The following is an 11,234-nucleotide window of genomic DNA, read 5'->3' on the forward strand; positions in this document are numbered from 1 at the left end:
GACATTCAGCGAAACTACGAGTAGGCATAACCATTGGGGGATGTTCTGTATGAGAGTGACAAATGACAAAGGTATTGTTAGGGGCTACCTCCTGAGCTGAGTCTCTGAGCCACTGTTAATAAAGATTGTCACTGTAACCTTCTTATAGACTTGGACAAAAATGGAGGAGTTATCCATATAAGCTTTGTCTGTGTAGGCATTCAATGGCACAGACACGGCTCCACCATGCGCAACACACTGTTTTGAGCCTCACTGACTCCAAAAATCAATGTCTACTTGAGAGATGGAGTCATTAAGGTTTGGATTCAAGAGCCTGAGCCTCTTTATCATAAGCTGCCCCAAAAGGAGCAAGATATATTGCCAGGGCGTAATAATACATGAAAGGGGTCAGGTTTGTACACGGACCTCCAGGGTGATACGACCACATTGAAAGACAGTGGGGCTAGTGCGATGCACATCACCGGGCCTTCTTAGTCAAATGTCAACCAAGGCACATGTAGAATGCAGAGTGTTCTACCCATCCCCCATACAGACCATCAGCAGATATCTTTACATCTGGTCATGCTACATCCACTCTTAACCCTCTGGGGTCTGACCATTTTGGGACACTGGCAGAGGTTCTGACATGCTCTTACATTTGGTCTTTTTTCTGTTACTTCAAAACATATTAATTGCTAATATCACATAACACTGTATTCAGCACAAACTGGGCTACAATATTATGTAAGTAAAATGTATGTATTTATGCGTTAGTAAAGAAAAGAAAAAGAAAAGTTGCTGAAATAAGGCCAAGAAACACATACTAAACATTTGTTCACAAACAATAAAGTTCTCTACTCTTGTAGAGTTGATAATTTGCTACAAAAAGATGTAAAACCATTTTACCCACTCATTCACATGAAACATTAACTTTTTTAGGACAGTTTTTGTTGTGTAAAGGCAATATGCAAGGGAGGGTCAATGGTCATGAATACTGATGATTCACACCTGAGGAGGCCCAACCCCCTAATGGCTTAGTCTGGATTGTGTTGACAAAAGAATGAATGTGGGGAGACTTAAAGAGAAAATCTTTTGCTTGTAGTTTAATAAAAAAGTGTACAATAAAGTACAAAATAATTAAGATTTTATTTATATCTGTACTTGACAAAATAAGACTTTTATTTTACCAGTGTTAAAAAAAACATGAACAATACAATAGAGAGACAATGAAAAGACAGTCATGTTTGGCTGTGCCCCTTTTCCTGTCATTTTCCTTGTCTTCTTCTGGGTGACTCATGTGCACATTCCATGAAATAGTGTGGTATCTATCTCTTGACATTACTTTGGCAGGAAAAGCCACAGACAAAATATCGTCCTGTCTCCAGTAGTCCCTGATGGAGATCATTTTACCATGGCCATATAAAATATTAGTCCAATGTAACGGTACATCTCAGAGGCGCTGCAACCCTTTGCTGTTGCCCTGGCAGCCTGAGCACTGCATTCTCATGAAAAAACATTTTGAAGAGACTCAGGGGTGTGTGTGTGCATCTGCAGGACTCAGCTTGTGGTCCAGGTTCCCGTGCAGGAAAGAAACTCAAAGTGTGTGGAACAACATTAATATCAGTCTCTGTTTTCCATGACAGAACGGACTGCCTGCTGCTTGCCTGGATGTTGGTCTTGAGTCTCTTTGCAACAGGTGCATTATCACTGTCAGTGTTAAATCTGTAAGTAAATAAATAAATAAATAAATAAATAAATAAATAAATAAATGGTTAGGGTTAGAAATTTTTTTAATTAAAAATAAAATATAAAATAAAATTATTACTCAGTATTTTACTGTAGCAGTGACACTTTAATAAACTGTACTTACACATTAGTCTCAGTTGCTTTGAGAACTGAAAGAGACCTACGGCGTGTGTGAGTAGCAGGTAAAGGTGATGCAGACACATTCCTAAAAAAAAAAAGCATAATTAATCTCATCGTGTATTTTCCAAAGTACTAAATAACACATTAGTAATAATAATATATAACTAATATATACTAATATAAAATATTTAAAAAAATGGGTACAAGAGTGGACGTACTCTTTTTTGTTCTCAGTTTTCACTTTTTTGTGTTGCTGCGTGCCCTCGTGCGAGTATCAGACGAAGGTGAACGTGTTGCCGCCACATTCCTAAAAAAATATCATAATTAATATCATGTATTTCCAAAGTACAAAGCAACACACTGGTATTACTAATACTGGGCACATAAAAAATGGTAAATGTGGCTTACACTGGATGAATGTCGGTCGCGTTGCTGCGTGCCCTCGTGCGAGTGTCAGACGAAGAACGTGTTGCAGCCACATTCCTAAAAAAAAATCATAATTAGTATCATGTATTTTCAAAGTACAAAGCAACACAATTAATATAATGTATTTTCCTCATCAGTAATACAAATATTCTGCACGCATAATAGAAAAAAATGGTTACATGTGGACGTACTCTTTATTGTTCTCGTTGCTGCGTGCCCCTGTGCGAGCATCAAACGAAGGTGAAAGTGTTGCAGCTGGTGCAGGTGAAGACAAGAGTGATGCAGCCACATTCCTACAAAAGTTTTTAATAATTAATATAATGTATTCTCCACAGTAACAAACTTATAAAGCAATAACTAAGGCAGTTAAGCATAGCTGAGATAAGATAATTGGGTACAGAGATGCGCTGTATATGTTTGTTAACGGGCCATTACCGTACATATTTATGACTAAACATTAACACATGACATATCTCCGTGCACATTTACAGCTCATCGACACCACATTGATGCATTTACACCCGAACAGATAGTCACATAAACAAGACTAGTTGAGGAATATACACTAGTCAAAATGTATTCCAAATAGTGATATTGCTATATAACCAGAGGTGGGAAGTAACGGAGTAAAAATACTTTGTTACTGTACTTAAGTAAATTTTTCTGGTATCAGTACTTTTTTATTTTTCGGACAACTTTTTACATTTACTCATTAAATTTTTACACAAATATCTGTACTTTTTACTTCTTACATTTTCAAAACGGACTCGTTAGTTTTAGCATTATTTCTTCTCATTGAGCACTGTTTCCAGCCTATCATCCTATCATTGTGCGGCTTTTTCCCCATGTGACTGGTGTACTGTATTATTTACTGGCTATCAGACATAGACTAAGGATAGCGGAGCTAACAATGAGCAGCACGTCTACAAAAGGAATGGCTAATGTTAATTCAGAGGGAGTCACCAATGTTAAAATAACTAACAACGAGGACATTCCTGAACACTCATGGCCATATATGAGGAAGATGTTTGTAATAATCGGCGTCAAAAAGGATTCCTGGCGAATGTGTTGCGAATTGTGTCAACCAGGGGCGGTTCTAGCCCTTTTTTAGGGTGGCTTCAGCCCCCTGTCTGGAATCTCAGCCACCCTAAAACTACAAGTATAATTTTTACTTTCATAAATAAACAATACAAATTACGTTAAAATGCAGGACATGGCGTCGATGGGAAAGAAAATTATTTATCAGTTTGATCCAAGAGCGATTTTTTTTACTTTGCTTTTACACGCGTGTGTTGTAGTCTTTCAAAAGTGGGTCTTCAGCTGTCTGCTTTATTTGAACAGAAAAGCACAGGTATGTGCAGCGTGCATGCACAGTCAGAGCTGGAGTCGTTTATCTATAATGTTAATTGGCAGAAAGACGCAAAGACGGCAACCAAAAGCAGTGAAATTTCACTATTCTTATTACCAGAGTTGTCATATAATATATAATATAGAACTGTTCTTGTTTTAAATTCTCACTGAGGGCTAAACCCCCTAAAGATGAAATTGAAATCCTAGAACCGCCACTGGTGTCGAACCAAAAAACACGAAGTGCTTAATTTAATTAACATTAATTTTGTCATTTGTAAAACATCACTTTTTTGAGAACACAATTTTGAGTTGTTTTCAAGGACAGAGCTGGAATCTCCCTACAGTTTGGGATATGGTGATACACTTGGTATACATTATATTTCCAAAAGTGTTGGGTCACCTGACCTTTCCTGCTATATGTGGTTGTTTTCTGTTCTCATCCCTACTGAACACCTTTGGGATGAATGTGAACGCTGACTCCACCCTACATCACCTACATCAGTGCCTGCCTTTCGTAACAATCTTGTGGCTGATGAACACAAATATCCATCAGCACACACTCCAAAATTATATATACATATACACACACACACACACACATATATATATATATATATATGTTTATATATATATATAAACATGACGTCCAGTTACCAGCATGACACTGAACAGGTAGTAGTATCGTTGACTTTTTACATGTCAGAGTCCATACTTCTTTACTTTAACTTGAGTAAAAGAGTGTAGTCACTACTTCCTACTTCTACTGGAGTCTTTTAAAAAAATGAGTATCTGTGCTTCTACTTGAGTAAAGGATGTGTGTGCCACCTCTGTATATAGCATATTGTATATTCACATTACATTAATCAGCATACAGCTTAATAAGAATGAGACGTTTCTATAAAGTCGCTCTTAATATCTGCTTGCAAATAGTCTGTATACAGTACAGTATATACTGTATAATTTTACATCAAACAAGATTTCAACAAAATAAGTAAAACTTTTTTAACCTATTAATTTTCCTATGAATGGCGTGCACGAGGTAGGTGGGATCACATTAGTGCTAATGAGGTCGAGCCAGAAAAACTGTACCCCTCTTTACTTACATACAGATTACACAAAAAGACAATATTTGCTTTCGATTTTAATTACCTTATTTAAAAGTAGACATTTCAGGCTTTCATTAGACATTATGTATCATGTTCGTGTGATAAGTATTGGCGGAGTTATCAGTTCATGTTTGTAACATGTTTCAGGATGGTCAAGGAGACAGAGATGGTTATTGAGGAGTTTGAGTTTTGTTGTTATTATGAAGGCACTTAAATAAAAGTAGACACTTCACAGTTTCGAATGATGTATTACATGTATTTGTATGATTATGAATGACGGAGTATTTTAAGTGGACTTCACGTTGAAGAGGAGAAAATGTGTCAAAAACACGCCGGCGCGTCTTTGTACTCCAGAGGGTTAAACCCTGCAACTCTTCTCCCCACAGAAGCAGATGGAGAACCACACAATTGTGTTGCAGTTGTAAATGACATTGCAGTCCTAGGTCTGATTTGCAGAGACGCCATTGCAGAATCCAGATCAGCCTTCACAGATCAGAAAATAGGCAGCAACTGCGTGCGGTATGCAGTAGTAACACATAAACAGAATCACTACCAAAGCATCTCTCTGCACAGGCAGCCTAGTTGGTTGCTTTAACAGCAGCTTGCAAGTTGGCAAAAGACAAGACTGTCACTATTTATACTGACAGTAGGTATGCATTTTGTAGCATCCCCAGCTGAACAGATGCACTTTACTCTTGGATACTGATGTTTATATAATTTATTTTTGATGTTTAAAAACACCGTAAGAGCTGAATAAGACAAATAAATAAACAGCAATCAAAATGACTGCAATCTGTGTATACTAATAAAAACGTCCTTACATGTCATACAATGTGTTATACACCATAAACATGTATGAAAAATATAACATTTTAAATTGAAATCAGACTTAATCACACTTTGCATAACAATAATAATTTAAGTGTTGATGACTGAAATCCTAACCGTCTTAACATCCCGTTAAACATTAGCAAATAGCTTTAGCTTATAACTGATAAAATAAACATTTCAAAAGTCTCAAAGTTTATCATATAACCTGAAATTAAAGCTGTACCTTGTGCCCTTCATCAGCCAGGAGCTAAGAGGTAGAACAATATCCTTAGAAATATATATTTACAGTGAGCACGCTAAAGTTTTCTTTAATCAGTTTTAATAACTAAAAATGGCGCTTGCTGCTCAGAATGCGTTACCGCCCCCATATACAAACAGCACCGCTAAACTTCTTTTCTCGAACTTCAAAATAAAAGTATGTGAAAAGAAACTCGCATACTAAATAAAACAAATAAATCCACAATGTCAGCATAAAATATAGGTGGAACAAAACCGATAATACAAAAATAAAGAGTCCCCCTTTTCTCCATATTCAGCTGAATATTTGTCTTCAAACCATGTAGAAGGAGGTGAAGAACCACTTCGATGGTTGGGGAATTTAATGGTCATTTACACTCCCACCAGATCATGATTGAATTGTATGACATTGAGGAATATAAATCACAAATGATTTTCAACAATTACAGAAAAATGGACAAAAGTGTCTATACTAAAGTAAACAAATTTAAGTGGTATGATGAAAAGGATACACTTGGTTGCTCTTGGAAGCAGCTAGACGGTCTCTAGCAACAGGATCAGCTTCTGGACTGGGTGTTCAATGATAATGACAAGTCCGTCTTTATCTGTAGTAGTCTCTGTAACTCTGGCCAACCCCCACTCATTTCTGGGCAGATCAGTCTTTTCCATGACAATATCTCCCACTTGCAAGTTTCTCTTTACTGAGTGCCAGCACTGCCTGATGGCAATGTTCGACAGATACTCCTTACTCCAAAACTGCTCGGCAAGGTACTGAATATGACGCCACCTTTTCTTTGTATAGATGTCTTCTCTGATGAATTTGCCTGGTGGTGGTAATGCTGGGACAGACTTCATGGTAAGCAGGTTATTGAGGGTGAGAGGTGCAAGGCTGTTGGGGTCATTAAGATTGTCAACTGAGAGTGGTCTACTGTTCACAATCGACATAGCTTCGTACAAGAATGTCCGCAGTGATGCATCATCCAGTCTTTCAGAAGAGAGTGAGAGCGCTGAGCGAAGAACACTCCTTACTGTTCTGATTTGTCTCTCCCATACCCCACCTACATGACTTGAATGGGGCGTATTCAGGACAAAGTCGCACTGCTTCTCAGCCAGGAACACAGACAGACGATCTGCATCAATTTCCTTTAGTGCATTCCTTAGCTCATTCTTGGCTCCTACAAAGTTTGTGCCTCTGTCACATCTGATTTGACGTACTGCTCCTCGTAATGCAATGAAACAGCGAAGGCCATTGATGAGGGCATCTGTAGACATGTCATTTAGCATTTCAATATGAATAGCCCTGGAGCATCTGAATCTGACATGTGAAGGGGAGGCGGTACCTTTTATATTCTTTCCGACCCTGTTTGGTGACAAAGGGACCGAAGCAGTCCATACCACAGTATGTGAATGGTGGAGATGGATGTGTACGCTCTGATGGGAGATCAGCCATTCTTTGTTCCTCTGTGGGTCTCCTGAGCTTCCGACATGTCACACAGTAATGCAAATGGGATGCTACTGCTCTATTCAACCCTGGAATCCAGTAGCCTTGCGATCTGATTTCATTACTTGTGAGACCCTTTCCTTGATGCTTGACATTCTCATGACATTGAGATATGATCAGCTTTGTGATGTGGTGATCTTTGGGGATGATCACTGGGTGTATGACCAAGCTGGGTAGAGGTGCATTGCAAAGTCTTCCTCCCACCTTGAGTACTCCTTCTTGATCTAGGAAGGCATCAAGACGATACAGCTTGCTACTAGGTGACAGCCGGGCCCCCTTTCTTAATACCTTGATATCCTCTGGAAAGACGTTTCCTTGCAGGTCCTTAATGATGATGCGTTTAGCATCTTCTCGTTCAGCTACTGTACTGTGACAGCTGGACTTATTCCCTTTTGCTCTGCGAATGAGCCGAGCCACAGCTTGAACAGCTCTCGACCATGAAGACAGCTTTGACAAGCGGTCTGAGAGGCTAACTTCTGTTGCTTCTGCACTCAGTACTTGAATCTGTCTCACTTCAGGATCTCCAATCGTTAGCGCTGTATCAATATCTGCAACAAGAGGAATATCCTTCTTCCATAAAAATTTTGGCCCCATCAACCAATTGATGAGAGAATCTCGCCAGCACTTAAGCCTCTCGATGCATGGTCAGCAGGGTTTTCATTAGTGGGAACGTATCTCCACTGTTGAGAAGTAGTGCTAAGATGTATCTTTTGCACTCTATTTGCCACAAACGTATGAAAGCGCCGTGCTTCATTGTTTATATATCCCAAAACCACCTTTGAGTCAGTCCAGAAGTGCTCCTCTACATCTGCATATTCCAGCTCCTGTTTAAGCATATTGCTCATGGCAAGTGAGATGACGGCTGCTGTAAGTTCAAGCCTGGGAATAGTCTGGACCTTAGTGGGAGCAACTCTGGATTTACCTATGACCAGGGTACAATGGATGTTTCCTTCTTCATTCATAAGTCTTAAATAAGAACACTGGCTGTATCCACTGTTGCTGGCATCAGAGAAGTGATGAAGTTCCCTTTTGATGACCTTTCCAAAGCTTGCAGGCACATAGCAGCGGGGTAGACTGATTCTTTCTAAGTTCACAAGATCCACTTTCCAATGCTCCCACTTTGGCTACAATTCATTAGGAAGAGGGTCGTCCCAGCCTGTTCGGTTTCTGCACATCTCCTGAAGCACTAATTTTCCCTTGAGCACGAAAGGGGCAATAAAGCCCAGCGGATCATACAGTGAAGCAACTGTGGACAGTATGCCACGGCGTGTTGCTGGTTGATCCTTGAGGTTAACAGAGAATCTGAATCTGTCAGAATCAATGTGCCAGTGGATCCCTAAAGCTCTCTCTAGAGTTGTGTCATCAAAGTTGAGATCAAGCTCCTTCACTACAACGGCTCGTTCAGAAATTGGAATACTGTTCAGGACATCCTTGTCATTTGAGATAAATTTGTGCAGTCTAAGACCACCTGAGGCACACAGCTGTCGAGCTTCTCTTGCTACCTGAACAGCTTCTTCTTTGCTGACTACACTGGTGACACCGTCATCAACATAAAAGTTTGTTGTGATAAATTTTGAGCCAAGAGGATACATAGCCTCACTCTTCTTAGCAAGATGTTTTAGAGCATAGTTGGCACATCCAGGTGATGAGCTTGCACCGAAAAGATGGACCTTCATGCGGTATTCTTTTGGGTGTGAATTCAAGTTTACCTTTTTCCACCAGAGAAAACGAAGGTAGTTCCGATCTTCATCTTTTACATGAAATTGGTGAAACATCTTTTCAACATCACACATAAGAGCAATGGGATGTTGTCTAAATCTTACAAGAACACCAGTTAGATTATTAATTAAATCTGGGCCTTGGAGCAAGTGATCATTGAGGCTGGTCCCCTGGTACTTGGCAGAACAGTCGAAGACGACACGGAGCTAGTCTGTCTTCTTCGGATGGTACACCCCATGATGTGGAATGTACCACTTCTCACCATCCTTTCCTTTATCTCGAACTTCTTCTGCATCACCTCTCTCAATGACTTCTTCCATAAACTTCAAATAATGTTCTTTGTACCTTTCATCTTTTAGCAGTTTTCTTTTAAGATGATTGTCCTTACGATGGCCATCTGCTTATTGTCGGGCAAATGGGGTCTTATTTTGAAGGGGAGAGGCATCTCGTAATGACCTTGGTCGTTCTTCCTTAAGCTTTGCTGCAGTTTGTTCAAGAAGAGGATGTCGTCCTGTGACACAGTTTTGCTATGTTCACCAGCGTCCTTGAAGTCAGACTCCAATACTTTAATAACCTCTGCTGGAGTCACTGGGGGGAGCTCTTTAATGTTAACTCTATGACAGATGGTGTTAAAGCCTTGCGATTCATGGTGTGAAGACAGGCAACCAACAATGCTCCATCCCAGGTCTGTGTGGACTGCATAAGGTTCATCATCTACTCCCAAAATCACCTGTTTTGGTGCCAAAGCCCTTGGGCAGTTGTAGCCGATCAAGAGACCAATCTCACAATCCTGCAACGGTGGAATTTTGTCCGATATTGTAGATAGATGCTTCCACTGTCGTGCTGTCACAATTAGGGATGTGAGTACGGTTCACTGGAATAGAGTCCTTAGTGTAGGCAGGCGGCAAGCTGAGGACAACGTTGGAATTGTAGCCTCTTACATTGAGACGAGACACCCTTTTATCGGAAATTTTGGAGAGCCCCCCTCCAAGTGGACATATGCCAGGGGTGAATTACAGCCAAATTAATAGTCAAATAATAGATCATAGTCAATAATAGTCTTTCACACTTAATACTAAAATAATTATACTTAACACTAATTTTATAATACTTAATTATTAATACTTAATACTAATTAATTAATCACACTTTAAACTTTGTACTTAATACTATTTGAATTTGAATAATAAGAAAACTTTCCAGACTTGGATGAGAATGAGCAAAACTCTTTATTGGTGCTGATCAGCCTCTGCTTCCATTGAGCTCAAGGAGGAAAAAACTTCTAAGTTGAAAGTATCAAAGAAAAACCCCAAACAGTGCATCCCCATGCCACCCAAAAAGTTCCCCCCCAAAAAAGCAAGCAAGCAGGAGCAAGAGCGCCCCCTCCAAAGGAATCTCCTCAATATATACCCTGGCACCTCTAGATGCGTCTATACCTTCTTACGTCAATCCACCTGACCCGTCTGACTTTTCTCCTGACACCACAGAATTGCCCGTGGCCCCCCCGCCGCATTTCCCCGAAAAACAAGTCTGCCCTTTTACCGAAAATTAAGTCTGGCCCGTTGCTGTTCCCGCCGAACTTCTGCATTATTATTAAAAATATGCTGCGTTGACAAAACTGTTGTTAAAATGTGCTCCAGAGAACTTCTTGTACTCTTCCCGGTCACGTATCACACAGAAGACATGTCTCGTGGACCAATCTCCCAATCTCCCTTTATACAATTACAGTGAGTGAGTTTTCCTCTATCTTTTTCTATGTTTTGTATATGATGAGTTGATATGATTTCTCCGGATTATACGCCTATATATATATATATAAGATGATTACCTGTATTGTATACCTATACTACATGATTACCTGTATGATTACTATGATTACCTGTATTGTACGCCTATACTATGTGTATGTTGTGTATGATTTCCCTGACAATCACATATAAATCATTTGCTCTACACTGGATTAATCACATCTCTACATATAACATAAACATATAAACTGATCAGATCAGTGATGATACTCAATCCCCAATCACCTACCATCACCTATGATATAGGAGTTCTGATTTAGTCTGATTATGACATACAACGTTGTATGATCATATTTTAGGATACGATTTTCTTGATTACAGTAACATCAGGTTCCAAATCAACTGGATTATATATTAGCGGTATTCAACTTACAATTAGATTTTTTATCTGGTTAGTAAAAGTACTGCATT

General features: G+C 39.4%; 1 long non-coding RNA gene across 3 annotated transcripts; it reads right to left on the reverse strand.

The window, feature by feature from the left end:
- Positions 1-1,074: 1,074 nt before the first annotated feature.
- LOC125146336 lies at positions 1,075-10,029 on the reverse strand. Of its 3 annotated transcripts, none has more exons than XR_007144796.1 (5): positions 5,782-10,029; positions 2,463-2,564; positions 2,254-2,328; positions 1,850-1,930; positions 1,075-1,701 (listed from the first exon to the last, which is right to left on the reverse strand). It is a non-coding gene; the product is annotated as an uncharacterized LOC125146336 (long non-coding RNA). The 3 variants fall into 3 exon arrangements; XR_007144797.1 differs by lacking the exon at positions 5,782-10,029 and adding an exon at positions 2,064-2,152 and having other exon boundaries at positions 2,463-2,849; XR_007144795.1 differs by lacking the exon at positions 5,782-10,029 and having other exon boundaries at positions 2,463-2,837.
- Positions 10,030-11,234: the final 1,205 nt, after the last annotated feature.

This window comes from Tachysurus fulvidraco, chromosome 14 (genome assembly GCF_022655615.1).
Source record: "Tachysurus fulvidraco isolate hzauxx_2018 chromosome 14, HZAU_PFXX_2.0, whole genome shotgun sequence".
NCBI lineage: Eukaryota > Metazoa > Chordata > Actinopteri > Siluriformes > Bagridae > Tachysurus > Tachysurus fulvidraco.